The sequence below is a fragment of the Parus major genome, chromosome 6 (genome assembly GCF_001522545.3).
Source record: "Parus major isolate Abel chromosome 6, Parus_major1.1, whole genome shotgun sequence".
NCBI classification, from domain to species: Eukaryota; Metazoa; Chordata; class Aves; order Passeriformes; family Paridae; genus Parus; species Parus major.
The window spans coordinates 17,944,861-17,966,837 of record NC_031775.1 but is presented as its reverse complement, the minus strand read 5'-3'; the positions used below and the strand labels follow the sequence as shown (position 1 = coordinate 17,966,837).

General features: G+C 38.3%; 1 long non-coding RNA gene across 1 annotated transcript; it reads left to right on the top strand.

Annotated features, from left to right (window-relative positions):
• Positions 1-1,686: 1,686 nt before the first annotated feature.
• LOC107207157 lies at positions 1,687-21,672 on the top strand. Its single transcript, XR_001522632.2, has 3 exons — positions 1,687-1,843; positions 8,994-9,111; positions 21,599-21,672. It is a non-coding gene; the product is annotated as an uncharacterized LOC107207157 (long non-coding RNA).
• The last annotated feature ends 305 nt before the right edge of the window (positions 21,673-21,977 follow it).

The following is a 21,977-nucleotide window of genomic DNA, read 5'->3' as shown; positions in this document are numbered from 1 at the left end:
CCCAACAGATTTGAGAGTTTATCATTGTCTGAATGAAATGCAATTGATGTAACCATATCAGACACTTGCAGGTGTTTTGATTTTAAGATGACATTTGAGACTGCAAAAGTAGTATTTGTAGCAAACAGCCTTGATAGATATAATCCTGTCTGAAGCTCTGTGTGCCCCCCATACTGCTGGGACTTTAGAAGAGGAGAAAAGGTTCATTTGTAACCACATACGAGCTAACAAAAGTTACTGAAAGCTTTTTTGAGACTGTGAGCTGCCAAAACCAGCTAACTCCTCTAGCCAAAATAGACTGCCAAGTGATTTGCACAAAATGTGTGTGAAGCTCCAGAAAGACCAATCTAGAGAACTGCATTTAAGTATTTTGGGTTTGGCTTTGGTTTTTTTTTTTTTTCTTTTATGGTAAAATCTACACATTTAAGGGAACAATTCTCTATGGAAGCTAGTTTCCTCTGCAGTTTACAGTCTGGAAAAGCCTGATCCTGGCTGCTGAAGTGACCCTGAAGACTAGAGAACAGGATACTGTACAGTATTTGTGTGTGTATCTGGTTTGAGACACTTGACATGCTACTGTTCTGCTTATGGAGAAGCAAGAGAAACAATTATCCCATTCTGCTGCTTTCTACCTGCTTTTGCCTTTCTGCTTTAGCTTTCTCTGTTCTCTCTTATTTTCCTTCTTCCAAACCTTTATATAATTATATATCGATTTCTTTCTTCTTTTTCATTTCAGCACTTTGTGTAATTCTCATTATTATTGCTAAGTCACTAAGACACTTCTTTCCTGTCTTGCAGAGTCAGGCTATTTGGAGAGGTTGTCTGTGATGAGTGATTTCCAGAAACACTGACGTGATGGAGTCATGGAACAATCAATGAAGGTTAACTGTCCAGAGGTAATTAGAAACCTCTCTGTTATTTTATTACCATGAAAGCCAAGTTCCTGCCAAGGACTGTCTTGTTAAGAAGGTGCCAAGTCCCAAGGAGATGGTTCAGTAGTATGAGTCATGCATTAGTAGACTGCTGAGCAGAATGTAATGGATCCTGAAAACAGACAATGCCTTTCTTGAAATAGAACTGGAAGGCAGTGATCCTTCGTGCATGTAAAATACTAGAGAAATTATCTTGCAATGATGATTCAATAAATCTTTTTAGATTTGAAGATCCTAAACTGATGTTTATACATAGGAAAAACTTGCTTCAGGCAGTTTGCAGGGGCTCCTCTAAGCCACTAAAAAAAAAGTTGATTTTCCAAAAGAAGCAAATACCACTCCATCTATGAGAAAAAAATTATATGCTATGCATAGTAAAAATGGAGTAACTTGGAGTTTTTTTCTGGGTTGTTTCTGCTGGGTTTTTTAAAAATGGTTTTGTTAAGGCTTGGAATTCAACTGGGTTTGCAGAAGTGTTGGTGCAGAGCTCTGCCTGATGTTTTGCTCAGCCAGTGCAATAAAGGATGAGCTGGCACTGTTAGAACTCTGCAGGTGATTGAAAATAGCAGGAAATATACATTTCACTGAGAACTTAGAATTCAGGCTTTCATGTGAATTATCACAAATATGGATTGAGTACCTTTGTGTGCTGATACAGGGTTTTCAGTGTGTTTCAGAAAATTCGTTGCCAGTTATTGCTTGAGCTGTGTCTGAGGAGACTTATCACCATCCTTTAATCTTTCTGCAGGTTTTCAGAAAAGCTCTTAATATACTGCTTCATCTTAGGAGTTGTCAGCACCATTGGCAAGCAAAGATGAGCATGAAGGAGCTGTACTTTTCTGGATGTGATTAATTCTGGCACAGTACTTGTTCCCATGGCTAAGCCCTGTGTGCACTGCTGTTCTTGTCAGGTTTGTTACGTGTGTTTTCTCTTTCCAAGGTATTATCTCTTCACTGTGAAGCTTTCACTCAGATTTGGCAAACAGAGGCTGAATCTAGCAGCATGCTGGTTTCCAGGAAAAAATAATTTGTTCCCTTGGAGGGAGGGAAGGGATTTGGATTTTAAAATGCTTCATTGTATTTTATAACACAGAACTTGCTTTACATTTCTGTATATAAAATTTCTCAAGCAGTTGCTTAGGAGTGACCTTGATGATCGCTGAGTAAATTATAACATATTATGTGAAATTTCAAGTTCTGTTCCTAAATGTTAAATTCTAAAAAAAATAATAATAGCTCAAAAGTTAAGCTGCTCTTAACATGACTGTTTACAAAACAGGATTTTTCTCCAGCTTAGATCAGTATTTAATGAGTGGATTTTTAAAGTATGTTTTCCCCTCTAAGAAGTCTTGAAATTTTAACGTGGCTAAGGAAACTAAGTAGAGACACAGGTGTTGTGTGTAATCTCCCAGGTCATCTGAGAGAGGCTTAAGAGGAAACAGAAGTGGTTTTCAAGATTTTCTAAATTCGATAGTATTTATAGAGACAGAAATTCCTGTATGGGGTCGAACTGAAGGTTCACCTAGTTCACTCTTCTGTTTCTAACAGAGGCTACATTAAAAAAAAAATCAAAGATTCTTATATTTTATGTCTTCTCTCAATTTGCTAAGGAAGCACAGAGCTTGTTATGGCTATGATGCAAATATGAAGAGGTGATAGAATTTGATACCTGTGCTAACAGTCTTCTGTCAGATCTTCTTACGGTACATAAAGTGAACAATACAAACAGCTTCTAAACATCAATAGATTTTTATTGCTGGGACTAAAAAAGACATAATCCTAAAAACACTGAATGAGCAGTGATAATTCTTGAGGTATTTTTATTTGCATTGCAAAATGCAACATGCATTTTGCAATGAGCAACATTGCTCATTGCAACATGAGCAAGTAATTTATAAACTTTTAATTTATAAAAGTTGTGTTTCAGCTTCTGTAATGCCTTAAGACAAATGCAGGCTTTTCTGCAAAACCAAAATCCATCATGGCCAGGGCAGATTTGTGGTAAAATGAGGCCAGTTTAGTAATGAACTTGAAGGGTATAGGGTTATTTCTCAGCAGTGTCTACTCATGGCTTCAATACATCCAACCATACTTCTTTTTATTTTGGGCATAGTTTATTTTGCTTTGCATAATGCTGACATTCTGGGAAATTTTGTCTTCATGGAGAACCTTTAAATTATAATAATGAATAGTTAAGTATGGGCTATTGGCAGTTAAAAAAATAAAATATTCCTCCTCAAAAGCATGTTTACATTAGGACTTCATATTTTGTCGATTCCAGCAAACTTTTGATTTAACACAGATGAAGGATACCAAGTACACGGTCCAGGAGTCTGAAATTGTGCTTATTCCCAGATTAGATCAGGGAGATATTGGAGCAGTGATGCCCTCTCATTTCATTCTTGTCTTAGGAATTAGGACTTGGGAACAACAGTTTGCAATATTTACTGCTCTGAAGCTGCCATCTCAGATGCCTGTAGTATGGTAATGATTATCCCTGTTAGGCCTGAGGTGACACCAGCTTCACAGAAAACAGATTGATGAGTATATTTTTATAATAGAATCATTTTGAAATGAAAGTAATTATTCTTATTCTTGAACTATAATTTTATCTACTGGCAATTATGGAATCGTATATTGCAGTAGCTCTTATTTCAATCAAATCTACATATGTTATGATACGGACTTCAAGTCAACTAGATTGAGGTTTTAAAATTATTATAAAGTGATTATATTTATTAGTATGATAAGTTTCTGGACTTTGTTATTCCAGTTGAATACACTCTTCTGCAAGTTAAGGGTTTGAGTATGAGTTGCTTGAAGCCCCTGGAATGCAGCTTTCAGCCCATGTATTTGTAATGCTGTTGTACATTTTCATCTTCTAAACTGCCAGTACTTATGGAAGCCTCCCTCATCTTTTTTTGCTCAGCGAGATAATGTGGCTGATAACCTTTGTATAGTTCAGGGACTTACTTCATTGCTTTCTAATAGAGTTTCTGGAGAGTATAGATTTAGATTACAACGTTGAATGGCCATAGGGCCTGAGGGAAATATGCTCTCATTAATGGACTTGTTAATGATTATCATTGGAGAGGCTCTAATAGTATCAGATGTAAACGTTGTCACAGCCGTCCATCTTTTTCTCCAGATATGGAGATGCATCATTAATTCACACAGAGATTCTCAGATCCTCAGAGCTGTGCACATTGATACAGGATGATAATGGCTGAAGGAAATTAAAAGCCATGCGTTATCAATTTAATATTTCAGATTTCTATTTCCAATTAATATGGTCTAAGAGATAAGAGGAATTGAACCACAGCAGAACTATGGGTCATTCAGAAGAGATCAAATGCAGATTATGCCTCTGTCAGTTCCAGCTTCATTATGCTCATTGCATTTTGTCTGAGAGGGATGAGACAATGCAAATTTATATCAGTGAAGTCTCACAGCTTAAAAGTTAAAAACATATATCCTACACAAGCACAAAAAAAAATTATGCCAGTATAAAATAGTTTACAGAATCAAAGTACAATAGTGTCTTTTTCCTTTATCATGACTTTGATAAAGTAATTTTTTTGATGATGGGTCTATTTGCAATTCGTTGAGTGCAACAAATTATAATCTGTCTCAAATTTGTAGTTTTAGCAACTTCTACATTAATAATCTGTTTGATAATTATTTGCTGAAATGTGAGAATTTGATTGCGAATATTTGGTTTGGAGTTTTGGGGTGGACTCAGGGTTTTTGTGATAGGAAACACACCATATTATTTCTTTGTAACCCTCTGAAATATCGGTGTTTTCAGACAAAATAAGAAATGCAATTTTTCTGTATGCAAATCTAAAGGTAGGCTTTTAAAAATAGTAGCAAATTTATAACTCCATTGTCACTTGTTTTGGAAATAGTGGCTGGGTGCTAAGATAGAATCAAAAAGTAGCTTTTCAGTGGCCTGTTCTGATATATCAGACTGTGTCCTACTGGATGGATCCCCTAAATGCAAGGGAGAGGGGCATAAAAAGAGCAGATATTACAGATGATGGTGGTGGTAAATCCTCCTGTAAGGAGGACAATGTATGACTAGATAGATGTCACTTGTGCTGAATTGTAACTGCTTGTTAAGCTGTGGATGAAAGAACTCAATTCCAAACTTGCCAAGGACAAATGTGCAAGGTGTAAAAGAACTAGGGATAACCCTAATGAGAGATAAACAAAGTTAATAAAGGATGGAGACATTATTTGAGATCAGTGAAGAATCAAACCAACCATGGATGAAGCATGACTGGGGAGCAGCTCTGACAGCAGCACGTGGGACAGTGAGAACATGGACAGCACACTGCTGGAATTGGGAGATCCAGAGATTCTCTTGAGTCTGCCCAATGACGTTCCCATGTGGGGAAAAATATTAAAAACAGTTTTTTCACCTATCTCTGAAGCATGAAGCAGCTGAACACTATGAAACTGAGAGAATGTTAGTGAAATGCATTAGAGGAATTTTTGAAAGGAATAAATTGTAAGGTCCACATCTGGAGGATGTGATCTATACCCAACTGCCACGTGCTCTCATGGGTACAGATGAAAGACTGTGGAAAGTAAGGCCTTGCAAGGCTGGAAAAAATGTAGAAATGAATATTAACAAAGGAGATTTACATCAGACACTCTTATGCAGGACAGCAGTAAGGCAAGTCATCTGTGAAATCAAATCTTAATGCAGCTGAGGTAGAGAAATCCCGCTTGGTGCTCCCAGCAGTCAGGGTGGAGACACCTCAGCTGGGCCTGTCCTGGCTGGGGTCAGACAGGGTCAGGGTGAGGTGCCACAGTTCTGCTGCTTGCTGCTGACACAGGGAGCCCCCAGAAGCTAAAAATTCTCTTAAGTAAGGCTTCAGTACTCTTAGTTTCACAAGAGCAAGAAATCCTGTAAAAAGCTTTATTTATTAGATTTCCTGCCCACACTGATGTTCACTTGAATCTCACTTAGCTTTTAAATTATTGATAAATCTATGAAATGAAGGATTCTAATTATTTTACTCCAATGAACAAGTGTGAACATCTGCTATTGGTCCAGTGCTGCTATAAAATGTAATTTTATTGAATTTCTTCTATGAGTCCAGAGAGGAATCGGTGCACTTTTTTCCAAAATCTTATATATTCCTCTGGCATTATGCTTGCTGCAGCACACTTTGCTCATTTTTGAGTCCCCAGACTGAAAAATAATGCTCACTTGCTTCTCAGATGTCTGGGCACTGTCTTTTTTAGGGGGCTGGCAGGCCTTGCAGGTTTTTGACAATGTAGAGTGTGTATTGTAAAGTCTGTAAACCTTATTAACAAAAATAACCTGGGTTGCTGTGAAATTTTGGAGGAGTAAAACATTATCATTAGTTGTACCATTTTACTTTTACTTTACACAAAGTAGAGGTACTCCTCTCAAAGGATGTCTCTCTTATCCAGAGTCATTTGTTGTGGTTTTTGTGTTGCAGTCAGTGCAAAATGCAAAAATTGCCATCTATTCATCTCAGTCCCTTTGTCACACTTGTCACCTGCTTTTAATTTCCCCCTAGGAAGTCCCTTCCTATCCCCATTGTATGGTTCTAATTTTAATAATCCCAGTCCTTCCAGAGCTCTTTCCCCAAAGAAATATTTCACTGTACACACCACTTAGAATGCTGATATTTCTTGTTAGTATGCAGCATTGGGTTAGCTCCTCTAGATAACCTTGATAAATTAAAAATTGGCTTATCAATATTCAATCAACCGAGCTCATTTATCCAAATGTCTGATTTCCTTTCTGCCAGAGCTGAGCTAAAAAGGCACTGCAAAAATAAATGGAATTAAAATTGCATATTTTTCTTTGAAACAATAATTAAAAATCAGTCTTCTGCTAATGTCACCCTAAATGCACTGGTTTATCAACAGTGAAATAACATACAGTGGCAGATAAGACATAAAAAATTGTTAGTTTTCAGTAGACAGTTCTTTGAATACCTGAACATCTAATCAGGACTTTATTAGGAAAATTTGGGAAAGCTGGGCTTGTTCTGTCCTGTTCTTTATAACTATTGACTCTTGCTAATTCTACATATTTTTTGAAATTTATAGAGGTTTATATGTTCCAGGGGGCTGGGAGCTAGGTGGGAGGAGCATCCCATGATCTTATCTTCTAGCAAAATGACAGCAGCATAATTTTCCAAATCAGATCTCCATGTTTCATTGCCTTTGCAGTTAGAAATCCTCAAATACCCTTTTGTGTTTGCACCACTGCTGTTCAGTAGTTCCCTGTAATTGTCCCACTCAGCTGCTTTCACTGCCTGGGACCTTGTGTCTTTTACCCATCATCTTGGTCTTGCAATATAGAATATCAGGTATTCCAGGGAAATGACAATGTTGTTCCAACTTGATATCAAAAGGCTGGCAGTGTATGGTGTGAAAGGACAGGCTCCCAGGAATTCACCAGGCCAAGCTTTTCAAAAGCCCCAGTGGTCTGGAGGACCTGCACTGCAAAGCAATAAATAAATCTGATTGTCAGTGGGCACATGGGCAGCAGCATTGTCACTGAAGGGGCCTCTCACTCCTCTCTGCTTGAGAAAGGCCTGATTTGATGTCCTGGCAGGGACTCTGAAGCTCCTGGATCATGATATGTTCCTAAAAACATTGATGTGCTTGTTTTCTCGATGGCTTCTGAAAACAGCACTGTCAGTTGACAGAAGGGAAACAGAGGCCAAGCTTCCATCACAACATATACACCCTGTTAATTTATGTATAGTGTGAACCCTGAAGGCTCTAATTCATCCACTCAAAGTTTCCTGGGGGTTTATCAGCTAAGTTCATTCTCTATTGTGGCAGCTGTGCTGGAAACAGAGGTCTTCAGCAATTCTTTGACTTGCTTATATTCAATGACCCCTACTTCTGTGGTGAAAATATGTTCCCTTTTTGGGGGGCTTCTTTTGGGGTTGTTTTGTTTTGGTTTGTGTTTTTTGGGGAGCGGGGGGGAGGTCTTATCTGTGTTCCAAGTCAGAAGTGCATTTTGCTGAGCTCTGCATATTGTACTAAAGTTAATCTACATAGGTTTTACATTAAGACAGTTAAAATTTTCTCTGCCAGATTAAAAAATGAAGGTCAAGCAATTTCCCTTTGAAGTAATTTGTGCAAAATATTTAAACAAAATACTGTGGGTTGAAAACCTTAAATTTAAAGTACTACTTTAAATGGAAAATTAAAACTCAGTATTTTAAAATTAAGTAAGATGACTTCTGATTAAAGATTTGAGCATTTGCCTTGCTTTAAAAGCTCCAGACAGTTGTTGGTAATCTTAAAGGAACCAAAGAAAGTGCTTCAGAGACTGTATATGCACTGCAGAGAAAAAATACAGGGGGAATGCAGCCAAGGAACTGCTGTTCAAACATTGTATGTCTTCATGTTGTTGTCATCTTTTACATTAGATGAATATTTGTGCGTGTCTCCTAGTGGGACTGGCAGTGCATTTTTCAAAGGTGAGCAATTGCAAAGCATATATCAAAGGTATATTTGTATATAATATAAAAGTATCAAAGGTGCTATTTGATATCATCAAAATCTTGCTCTACAGGTTTTGCTACCATCTGTGGAGAAATGGAACCTAGAAATGACCTTATGATATGGTTTTGCATCAATAACTTCTTTGTACCTTGGTCCAACCACACTTTCGTCCTGGATTAAAGCTGCCAATTTGAATTCTATAAAACAATGTCCATTTTTGTTATTGAAACAGTGCAGAGGAGCAGTGCTATCCTGCTGCTGGTGCTGGTCTTCTCCAAAAGGATTTTTAGAAGAAGGAAGAAAAGTTGTGCCCATTTCAGTTAATTATCTATGTTTAGAATATCTGGTGCTTCTTTAAAGCATGAGCCCTACAAGTTTTGCACAATTAATATGTACAGGCTCAGTATATCAGACTTCTCAGCTATGTCATTCCTGCAAGAGTGCAGAGTTTACATCCTTGGAGATGTGTGGTTGTAAGATGTTTCATGTCCTCTGCTTGGTGTAATTAATTTCCTTCCACTGCAAGAGATGTGAGATTTTTTTCTGTAGGGTTTGGAATCATGGAGTCAGATGGAATCAATGGAAACACCTGAAATGGATAACAGCTGAGAAGTGGGCGCAACCTGGGATGCTACACAGAGGATGGAAGTCAAAGACCGCTTTAAAGGTAAACAATACTTTGTTGTTTACATTACAGCAAATAGAAAATTTAAAAAAAATTTATCAGTAACAGAAGCTTGAAATATGCAGACTGGAACAGAACTGATATACAGATTCAGTGGGTAGGAAACTTTGGTAACCACAGTAACAGCAGGCAGCTTTAGCCTTTTGAGTTATTCATCCTTGCAACAGGAATTCAATAGAGGAGTGGTGGAATCTTTGCTTGTCCTTTGGAAAAGTCAAAACAGACCCTAAGGATGATTATGAGGAAGAGAAAACACTGGGTCTGAATTTTAATAGAAAACAAAATTTTAGTAGAGAACCCTAAGTTTCCACACAGTTACTGTCTTGTATGTACCTGGTCAAACGGCTTCCCAAGGAAGAACTGAGCGAGTAAACTCTTTCTTTTCATTTTTCAATTTGTTAGTTTGGCTCTGTGAAATGCAGATTTTCATGATACTATACTGGAAGCTGTGCTATTTATGTACTTCCTTTTAAACAGTGTTTGGGTTTCATAGTAATTCATATTTTGAAGTCAGCCTTAAAATCTGCACTTCTGTTGTTTTATCAGGAATGGACTTCTGAGGCATGGAGTAGTGGCTTAGCCTGTGAAACCCAAGAGACTGTCAGTGGCAAAATCCACAATGAGAGAATACTCTTCTCTTTCTCATGTCCTTTGCACAGAATTCCTTTTGCCAGTATCAGGGAGGTGGAGGGAGAGAAAAATTATGAAAAATTCTTTTTAGCCCTCTATGCACTGGGCTTCTGTCCTGGAACTAGACTACAATAATACCTTGAAAAATGGGCTTGACCCTTGATGAGGATGTTTACTAATGAATACAAAGCCAAGCACAAGTTTGGAATAAAATAAGGAAATATTAAGTTTTGTTTAAACACCTTTGTTCTCAGAAGTTTTCTTTTTATGATCACAGAGATATGGTTGCACGAAAAAGCAATTTCTGGCTAGTTATCCAAAATGCATTCCCAGGCACATCTGGGGATGCACTAAGGCTGCTGGGAAATGACCTGGTCACCTCCGGAGTGGGATGGCAGTGGTGCTCCTGGCCTTCTCCTGTATCTCAGATTTCACACTCTGAAATCCTTGCAGAGTCCCACTCTCCCTCAGAAGAGGCTTGCCCAGCAGGAATGGATTTCTTGGGGCAGTTTGGCAGGGTCTCTGCAGCCCTGCCAGCTGGGCTGGCTGCTGAGACACTGAGGTTGGAGGGCCCCAGCGTGTATCTTGGAACCCTGAAGTCCCCTGGGACATCCACTGGGCTGCACAGTCTGAGTAAATTGGGCTGCCACTCTCTGTGCACAGTCTGAGTAAACCCTCAAAAATACAAACTTTTAAAATACTAACAGGAAAATAGTGAAAATCCTCTTTGGACAATTAAAACATTATACCAATGATGGTGGCCAGCCAGTGCTAGAAAAGATTGTTGGTGACTTTTATTTTAAAACAATAAATCTAATAACTAAAACTTCTTGCTAGGATGAGAAAAACATTTCTTTGCCTTAATGTTGTATTATGCATATTTTTCCTCTTTAATGACAAGTTTAGCCAAAAAACATCTACAATTAGTTCCAGCTTTACAAGTATAAATCCATATGCTAGCTAGCCTTTAGAAAATAGCCATTTGTGTTAAATTCATCAAGAATTTCTCATTAAAAACTGAGAACACACAAATTAGTTTGACAGGGAAGAATTGCTAGAGCATTTCCGTGGATTTGGCTCTGCGTGTTCCCAGCCTTTGTCTTCACTGCAAGTGTTGCTGTCAGCTATTTCACCCAGCCTAGCCACAGGCTTGGAGCCCTGAGTGATTTGATTAACAGATGATGAATTATGAGAACCTGAACTGTGGCTTGTGGTTGAAGTCGCACTGCATTAGTACTTCGATTCTCAGCTGAGTTTGAATATTATGCCACAGACCCCATTGGGTTGGCTTGGTCAGACTTGAAGCATGCATTAAAATGAAGTCTGAGGTATCAGTGATTGGATGGGAGCTCATCTATAGAAAATATAGATGTCTACAGCTTTTGCTGTATTGCAGTGAAAGAAGGCTGAATAAAGATGTGAGTAAGCAGCTCACCAAAAATGTTCACAAAGCTGATGACAGATTCTGCTTGTGAGGCTGAAGCTTTTTCATTATGGGGTGCCAGAGTAACCCTGAAACAAGATGGTGCTTTACTTTTTATCTGTTGACACTAGAAAAATCTCCCCAAAAATCTTCAAGTGCTTTTTCTTCTCAAAGCACACACATTGAAAGGAGAGGTGAAGGTGATAAAGGAGAATGCTAAAATATGAATAGAAGTTATAATTATAGCAGCCACTATTCTGTTAAAGCAGAGTTCTCTGTATTAGCATGACATTCTAAGCTCTCTTCAAGAGCTGCAATGCTGAGACTAATTTATTGTTAGCCTTGTTGTAAAATGCTTTAGATCATGAGTTTAATTATTTGATTAACTGAGTTGTCCTCATGTTCAGTCATCCAAAATTTAGATATTGAACTACCTACTATATTTGTCAGTATGTCTTCATGACAAATTCAATTCTTTTTTTTAGGTAAGTGTGCAAAGAGTTAAAAAAACCTTATAACATGGAACAAATCAAATACTCTCTTATGTGTTTTTCTCACCTGGCTAAATTTCATTAGCACAGCTAAAACACATTATTCTGCACACTTTCCTCCAAAATTTAAATGAATCAAGTAAGGCTTTATTATTACTCCTTGGTTCATTATCACCCAGGCTCAATTTGATCCAGTCACAAGTGATGGGCAGGATAAGCTAGAAAAGAAGATATGCACAAAAAAAAGAAATTATGATATTGCCAGAAATGCCTTAAAAATGCTAGTTGGAACACATAGAAATAAATTATCTTACAAAGAATATTATGCTTCCCAACCTGTGGATATGGCATTAAGCTACTTCTTTGTTTCCAAGTCTATTTATAGTTCCTAGATTATGTGAAATCCTTATGAAATTGTTTAGTACCCATGGTTACCAAACACGTTTCACAAACTAACACAATTCTAATGCTGTGATATATCAGCAAGTTTTTTTCTCTTTTCCTAGCAGTAGGTTTCTGGTAGAAATCCTCAGAGGTATAGATAATAAAATGCAAAAAATTTCCTGCATTTTATGTATTTAACATTATGGTTTCTACATGGCTTTACTTTCAGCATGGCATTGTGGCACTTTAGGGGCATAAATAGTCTTGGCCTGCCTTGTATTCCAATGAAATGTGAAAGTCTTCAGGACATGCTGTTTCTAAAGAGATGACAGCTGAAAAGCTTTCATCTAAATCTAAACAGCACCTAAAACACATAAAACTTCCTTTTTACTGTCCTTTTCTGTTGCAAATGTAAACAGAGAGCAGCAAGAGTTGCAGCTGTAATAATTTTGGTGTTAGAGGTCCTGTGATATTTTCTTATTGTGGTAGGATTCACACATTTTTTTAATGCTTTGTTCTTTTCAACTGATGGTTCAGGAAATGTGTGAAATTGAGGCAGGGTTGCTGTGTCTTACAGGTTCTCTGTGATATAAATATAGGGCTATTCACCAAAGACTTTTACAGCTATGAATGATACCCTGTGAAGGGAAGAAAGCTGGCACAACTGACATAATACAGTGAAACTAAAGCTATTTTTCACTCCTATGATTTTTTTCCTCCTTTTTATTGTGTTTAAGCCGTTCTTCGCTTATATTTTTGTCCCTCTCCGATTTTGTTCCTCTCAGATTTTTACACCTCTGATATGACACAAGAATTGTGTGGCGCCAATGAGCTGTAACAGAAAAAAATAATATTTGCAAACTTCCTTATTTACTCTTTTGCTGTTTTCCTCGAAAGATCCCTCCATAGGGAAGCCAAGATGACACCCATATGTGCCAGTAATTAGCAGGTACAGGCTGATTGCCATCAGAAGAGGGTAATGTTTCGGCACTAATGGGCCATTACAACGAGAGGGCATTGTAGTCTCAGCACTTCTTTCGTGCACTAATTTCATCCTGGGCGTTTTCTGCTCTTCTCGCTGACAGCAGTTGAAATACAATCGCAGCTAACCCAGGTAACCCACCTGATGGAAATCTGCTCACTAAGGAAAAACAGTGGGGAAAAGGAAGCATTTGGAGTAGCCTTAATATTTCAGAAAGATGTTAAATAATTTAAGGCTTGTATAGTTTCTCACTCCACTCATGCTACTTGTTTGTTAAATAAAAACTTCCAGGAATCCGTCCAAATCACAGGAAAGCTACAAAACTGATGTTTGTATCCATTCCTGTGAACTGTTTATTGTATTGTTGCAATTCATCTCCTCCTTTGGGTCTGTGTGTTGGCTGATCAACACAATAGTTGGAAACGTATGTGAAATGTAGAATGCATGTGAAATGCCGATTGCTCAAAGTAGATTTTTGGAAGGGGGGGGAAGTAAATAATTCTCATGGAGCTTTATTTGTAGAACACAGATCAGAGTTGCATTTTATCATTGTCTCATAAGCAGTACACAGGGATTGGTAGGTGCAGTGGTTTTACTTTTCAGAGGATAAAAAAAAAATTCTGTTCTGTTCTGTGCTGCCATTAGTGACTGGGAGACTGAAGTAAGCAGAGGATCATTGCTGCTTCTGGGTCTGAAGATTGTAGGGCCTGGCTGTTTTCAGAGCCTGCCAGATGCTGAGCCTCACCTGCAGCAGCAGCAGCTCCTCCTCCACCTTGCAGCCTGGGGCTTGGACCCAGGAGAGTTATTCTGCATGGGCTTGTGCAGAGCACCTTCCCATCAGGGGATGACTAAACGGTGTGAGTTGCTTAGGAAGGCAGAGACTGTTTATGTCCTGCAAAACACATTATACTTGGGATTAAGAGAATTTTCCCGACTCTTTTTAGCCTGCCTCCAGAGCTTAAACAAACTTGGCATACGTAGTTGGACCATGGAAAGTCTGCCTGTGGGAGGAAGATATCAGATATCTTGAGATACAGGATGCCAACAGCTGTGAGCCTCACTCTTCATTTTATTTCTGCCTCGGGAACAGGCCGTGCAAGCAGACCAAAAGTTGGCAGTGTGGAATGACTAAGCAGAAAACAGGCAGCTGCTCAGAAAGTGAAAGTGGGGATGTCCAAATTACTGTGTGGCTGCACTGCATTCCTCACCTGGCCATGGAGGAGCTCTAACATGAGATACCTGAAACCATGATCGAGGAGTTAGCACCCACTAAGTCTGGGGATGGATCCGTGGCCATGGTGTGGTGGGCAGGAGGGGCTGGCTCCCTCCCCTCTTCCTCAGCTGTAATTGCTTTTTGCTACCTCCTCATTAAGGACCGTTTCTTCATGAACTCCAAGTTACCCAAATCTGGAATGTGTTTGTGCAAATGCTTAGGATCTGTAAATCCAGGACCAAGCTAAGGTGACAGTATTTGTGATCTGAGCCTCAGAATAGTGTAGACAATCTGATCTCAGCATCTGCTGTGTGAGATAATTGGTGTGTCTTGGCTGTGTGTCTGGTGTTAGGCTGAGCAGAAAGATGAACACGCTGTGCAGATTAAGGTTAAGCCAAGAACAACATTTCTGTGAATGTTGCTGGAAGTGAGTTCGTTTCACAGCATGGTCTTGCAAATGTGATGTCTCCCCATGAACCATTTACTCCCTTTCTTCCAGATACTCTGGAGTTCCACATAGTTTTGTTTCTTCTGTGATTTATGAGGAAAAATATCTATCACTCTGTTTACAGCCTCTAGACACTATTCTAAATGTCACCATCATCTGAGCCATGTGAGATCACCCCCACTGTGCACTTACATGGCCAGACTCTCTTAGCAAGCATTATTGGATCTGTTTGCCTAAAATTTGGCACCACAAGTGTGAATAAACCTATACCTACAATCACAGAACAGTAGAAGGAACAGCAGGAAAAACAGATACTCAAGAAAACAGATATTTCATTGGAAGAGAAGTGAACGATGTCCACTTTGAACACGAGGTATTTGATTTATAGTGATTTATGGTTTAAAATCCATGTGCTTTCAATGCTTCTTGCAGGTGAAAATAATAGTCATTGATGTGAAAGACCTATCTGTGGGCTCTCAGCTGTGCTATTAGAACAGCAGCAGCGTCTATGTTCATGTGCAAAAGTGATCACAGGAAACATTTCTTTAATTGTGGGAGTTTTTTTGATGTCACTTCCTCTTTTGTGAATTGTGGCTGACTGTGTCCAGACACTGGTGAAAGCCAGGACACTTTCAAGCAATTTACCAGAATTTTGAAGCCAAACATTGGAGGCTCAGTTGACTTTATTTTGCCTTGGCACAAACACTGAGATAACTGTGATTAGAACTGAACATTTTAGTTTCAGATTTCCCTGTTCTGCAGAAGGAAGAACACCTATCTTACTGTGATGCTAGCAATTCTTAAAATCATTCTAGAGATGTTTGTGCTCAGATGTAATTTCTTCTGTGGTAACTGAGTTTTTGTGAATTACTTGCAAACCTCTCTGAAGCTCTTGAACCTCTTATTTTCTGGAGGGGTTATTCTTCCTCCTTCTTTCTCTTCTTTCTTTTTTTATCTTTTATGGTTCCCCTGCCAAAGGGAAGTTCATTTTAAAGTCACATTTTTCAGCCATGTACTGAGGAAGATGAATCCTAAAACACTGACTAGTTTAAATTCACTCTCTACATTTTTACAGGGATCACTGCAAAGCCTGTGTACAACAAAGAAGACTTTGCATCAGCTCTAACAGATTTCAGCTTGAGAAAACATTGTATTTTCCAGTGAAATGCTGTGACTCCATCCTCTTTTTTTTTCCCTCACTCTTCGGTCTTTAAATTTATTTTTTTAAGGGTTTTGTTTTGTTTTTGTTGTTGTTTTTTTAATCTGGATGCTCTCTGCTTCACTTTTCTCCCTATTTTGTTTTTTCCTAAGTGGGAAATTTGGGATTTGATCCCAGTAGAGATGAGGTTCAAGCTGATATTTTAGGAGCAGAATATGGCTGAGCTGCTCATTAGCTACAGTGAGTATATTCATCTCTTATTAAATATTCCCATATTCAAACTGAAAATGTTAGTTTCACTTTAGAAGATGCTGTTCACACTTATGTAACTTCATTGTCTAATGGGAAAAAAAAAAAAGATCTGGAAACTCGCTTTTTTATACTTGACAGTATGAAAAGCAGTTTCACACTGTAAATCATACTGCATAATACTGCAATTTCACACTATAAATCTGTAAATCATAAATTATAAATAGAGCCTCTAGCTACATGCCTGTGTGACGTGATCACATTTTTCTAAGTTTTTCCTATAGTAGTTTAAGTCTTCTTTTAGAGTTTCTCCTACTGGCACTGCAGGTTGGTGATGATTTGGTAGAAAGCTCTCTTCTTTCTGGTGTAAGCAGTGAGGTGCCACAGCTCAGGAGCCAAAGCAGAGCTGTGCAAGTGGGCTGTGCTCACAGGAGGTGGAACAGTGGTCTGTGGATGCTGATCTTGGCCTGTGAGCCTTGCAGGGTTCAGTCAGTTGCTTCATTTTCTGCCTTTTGCAGGATTTTCAGTTTGAGGACTGTGCAGGCTATGCCACTACATGGCCATGCCCACCTCACTTAAGTCTTGAAGCCTCTGTGCGTGGCTGAGCGTGATCTTCAATATCCTCAGCAAACTGTGTGAACTCCTCCCAGAGCAGAAGTGATTTGCTTTCCAGCTATGAAAATGCAAGGTTAGTAGTGGCAGAAGAGGAGAACTATGAAAAAGTACCAACAATGCAGGTGCACAGCAATAAAACATGAGCAAACAGACAGGGTTTTATTTTAGTTCTGATGGCACTGTTCATTTCTCTTCACCTGCCAGAATACACTAAGGACACATATCTCTTACTAATCTTTAATCTTTACTTTAACTTACTTAAACTAATCTTTAACTTACTAATCTTTATAATTAAGATTAGATTGGATCATCATTGATATAAACAAATCAAGCTCACTGTCACAGTGAATATAGTGAAGATGCCAAAACTTCTATGGGCTAGAATCCATACTGGGAGAGTTGTGGAAAGTAATGGTAATGGATTATGACTAAGAGCAATTAAGAGTAAGACAATTCCCTATATCATGAGTGTCTCACATGAAATCACTAGGTGAAATTAAGCTTACTTTGAAATAAGCAGGAGGTATTATTTTGGCTTTAATGGTAGTGCACTTCACTGCTTAATTTCTACAGCTTTTGAAATCAAAAGAGAAGACAAAGAATAAGAAGTTTTTCCTATTTTGTTTACTAAAGCTGTCCCTCAGACATCACTGACCAGCAGGTATCTCTTGGAAGGACGGTGGATGCAGGTGCACTGCAGGTTTGTGCCTCAGTCTTTAGTGCTCTCTGCAAACAGTGGTTTAATTTTCTCCAAGTTCACATCTTTTTCTGCAAATGCACTCTTTTCTTTTTGAAGCTTGTTGCAGTAAGAAGGCTTCACTTCAATTATAGTGAGCTATGATGTAGTTCCTAATGAATGTGAAAGGCATCAACATATCAGACACAGAGGCTGCCTGCAAAAAGCTAGGCAAGTGTCAAACAGGTCCCTCTTTAAGACTTCAGGAGATTATATGCTGCTGTAGAAGCCCACTGTGCAATTACTTCGCTTTCATTGTCACAGATGGCTACTGAAATCATTCTGTCTGATAGTGTTTGATGAAGCATTTAACATTTTGAATCACAGTGGTCTAATACAACTTAGAATGAATCTTGAATATTTTAACTGGATTAAATGTCTGAGAATTTTTCTGTCTCAATGTGCCACGCTTTTCTACTTTAAGAAAACCTCAGGCACTTTAAAGTTATAGTATTAAAAATGCTATTTGCTGCTGAAGATGCTATAGAATGATGAAAAGAATCCCACCTTTCCTTGGTGGCTCTGGCTGTTCCTTTCTCATCATAAAGTATGTATTAGCTCTTTCAGACAGCTGAACAGTCCCATTGTCCTGGGCACAGAAAAGAATAAAATCACTGGCAATCACTTTGCCATTGTGTTTGGAGATTAAAGGACAGGACCTGACAAATGAAGCAGACCTTGAATCAGAAGAAGAGGTAGTAGCATCAGAAAATGCAGCTAAACAGTATGTCTAGCACAGGTTAGCTCTGAATGAATTCTTGGCCAGTCATTCCTCTGGCAACCTATTTGCCAAAGAAAGGTCTTGATTTATCTTGCAGGTAGTATTGATCTTTATTTCTAGTTCTGAATAGTATTATTTTGTATTCAGTTTTAATTAATATTTGTCATGGTCTTGTAAGCTTCCAGGAATGCTCAAAGAGCATAAACAGTGCTCATAATCCAGAAAATTACCTGGATTCTTATTTCTGTGTTTTTTTTTCCTTACTCCCATCCTGAGTAACCTCATCCTGGCAGCACATATTTTTATCAGTTTTCTAATGTTAAAAGCAGTGTGCAAGGATTTATGGGAAGGTCTTGGGATGACTCAACTCTTGGCTGCTGTCTCGGCAGCAGAAGGCTGTGGTTTCCATTTCCACCTCATGTACTAGGCTCACACCCAACACTTGGCACTGCCTTTTGGTGACAGGGGGTGTTTCGCTGAGGAAGATGTCATCCTGAGCATGACATGATGAACTCAGAGCTATTGTTCCTCCATCTGGAAATGGAGACCCCAAGGAATATTTCAGACAGTGCAGGAGCTTAGCTTAGGGCATGGCCAAACGTTCCCAAAAATCATTGCTGTGGCAATTCATATGTGAGATGTTCAGTACATGAGAACCATGTTTCTGCCTGAAGAGTTTTTGCAGCATCACTGTCTATATTGTTTCCATCAGTGCACAGCATCTGTTGTGCCATTTGTAAAACACTCAGATTTCTATTAGCACAGCAGACATTTTTCTTCTCTTCAAGTGGCAGGAGCTGGAACAAGTCAGCTTTGCTGCTGCTTCTTCCCACCTCTGCAGAGGTGTATCCTTCCTCTTGCTGTAGGGAGAAAGTCACTTGTGGCAGTCAGTGCGTGGCACCACTGGAGCACTTAACTGGCTGCCAATGGAAATACTACAGCTGATTTCATATTTTTTGGTGACATGGAGACAGAAATTCTTTAATTATGGTCCATGATGGAGGCTGGAACAAGGGGCCAATATTGTCAGTTTTTTGTCTTTAGTAAAGGAGATTGATGTACCTAGGGAAAATGGAACACTTTTGGCTCATTATGATATTCTGCTTTCAATCTGAAATTAAAAAAAAATAAATATTTACCTTTGTATTGTCTGTGTCTGACTCCCTTTTACCCCAGATTTTCTGCACGACTCTATAACCTTATTACATATTTCTGCTTGTTTCCTTCTTCTGCTCGTCAGAGAAAGAAAGAAGGAAAGAAAGAAATCTTTCAAGTACTTTTTCCCTTTTCCTTTGGTTTGAAAAACACAGAAAATGATTGTGTAAGAACTGTGATAATAGCCAAAGACCAGACTTCAGCCCTGTGTTCCCATGCTTTTCCAGGGAAGATGGTGATGATTATGAACTGATCCAGTCACAGCCCATTAACGAGCTTGTTCTCACACAGAGACCTGATAGCAGATTTCAGACAGATTTGGGGTTAGACACACACAAAGAAAATGCTTTGTTTGTTCTATTCTCTTTAGGCTGGATGCCACACTGTGAAGCATCAGCCTCGCTGCTCTCAGTGCTGAATTTGCCTCCCTTCACCGCAAATCTAATCTTATAGAGCAATTAAAAATGCATTATAAAAGCATCTTATGATGTCCTGTTTTCCCTAGGCAGGGGATACCAGGATCCTACCAAGGATACCATCATGTTCTAAAGCCCTGATACCCACAAACCTCTCTGTGGTCACTTTGGAGAGCTGAATGTTCCTCTTTTTCTGAGCTCAGAAATAACTCTTGATGGAATTTGGTAGAAAAATTGTTCCGAAAAGAATTTAAAGGCAAGAATAAATATACTGCTTGGTACCATGACAAATATCTAGCATCTTTGAGGTGGTATGAATGCACAAGTAAATTGGTTTGCAATTCTCATGACACAAAAGTAAGTTGAAAACTGTAAATAAAATTTGTCTTGCAGATCACAGAAATAAGAGAGCATACAAGAGAGTCTGATATGTGAACAAAGTTGCCTATAAAATAGACTCCTCTCAGGGAATTTAAGCAGTTTTTTTCTTTAACAAAAAAATATGGCAGTTAGATGCTCTGCCAAAGTTTTAGTGGCTTAAAACTCCAAGATCTCTACAGAAATCTGGAAAGGAGCCATTTTGGAACATGATTTTTATCAACAGGGATTAGAAGGAATGATCAAAACAAATCTGAAGTTTTAATAAACAATCAAGTTTCCATCTTCACTGCTTAGATTCTTATTTCCCTCTTATGGAGGTAGTACTAAATTGCAGGTAGCAGGTGGGATTCTGGTTCTTCATGAGACTTTAATATCACTTCATATATATATTTATAATTTATAGCAGGTCTCATGAATTCAAATGAGACATCACAGTCCACAGATAAAGCTGCAATAACAGTTATACAGATTTTAGAAAATAGCCAACCCCAGGTGTTGACTCATGAATATTTATACACATCAGTCATCAAGGAAGGAAAATACAATTTGGACCTCATCCTATTAAAAAAAAAAATAGATAAGAAGCCACCCAATACTAGAAACACTCATTTAAAAGACATCTGAGAAAAAAACCAACAATTTTTGCCCATTTCCATGTGTATCCCCAAAAATAGGGTGAGGTAGAGAGATCAAAAAATGAAAATATGTTTTTTTCTTTTTTTACTTGTTGAGATGGTTATTTTTCCTCAGTTTGGAATATATTCTTATCTAAATGCATGTAAGCAAAGCTATTTTTCACATACAATTTTTTTAAATTGTGTAACAATGTTTGAGTTGAAGCATATATTCTTTGCATGATAAATTTCATGAATAAAAGCAATCTCTGTGACATCTGTTAAAGGCAATACATACATAAAAACAATTTCAAGTCAGTAAAGATCTTATTTATACAGCTGGAATACAGCCAAAAAGTTTCTTTCACTTAAACATTCATTCAAATTGGGAAGGTTTCTAATCCAAAAATTCTATTTGGAGTGTCGTAGGGAAGAAAAACCAAAAAACAAGTCTGGAACTGAAATGAGATAAATACAAAAAATATGAGCTCTAAGTCAGATTCTGACTTTATTTGCCTTTGTACATACTTGAATATTTCCATTAAGTTACCTTGTAAAAGATGTATTTCATGGCACTGAGACCAGGATCATGCACATGAATGCCTGACAAAGCAGAAGAGACGGTTTGACAGATGAGGAAAATAGGACCAAACCTAGACTTTATATAGAGCTTAGATTTTCACTCTTCCCTCTATTCTATGTTTTCCTTCTGAAAACAAAACTCCATGATCCAGGGAGACAGTCAAAAGGGAAGAGAAAATGCTTGTGGCAATAAAAATAATGTAAATAAATGTTCAGGAAATAGGATCAGTTGTTTAGAAAGACCCAAATCTGATGTTTTTTTTTTCCTAGTGACCATGGATGATGAGAGAAGTCATGCATTCTGTTCCATTTCCCAGGAGTCTGACATTGTCCTGCACTGGCAGGTAAGGTTTTACCTCATGATAATCAGCCTGAGAAGTCTTCACTGTGTTCCAGGCTAAAGAATTGTACTGAATTTCAGGGTACTGTAAGCAAAGTACTGTATACAGTAGTCAGTAAGAGTAAAAAACAGTAGGTTCTCATCTGTTTATTTCAACATGGCAGTTCTCTGGCACTGGAGAACAAAAAAAGTTGATTTCACGAGGTGAGAGGAGTAGAGCTGTGCACTCAGAACTCTCTATGCGTTCAGTAGCTTTTAGCTTTCTAATTTGTGTCAACTTCCAAATCTGGCTACGGTTCCAGAAACAAT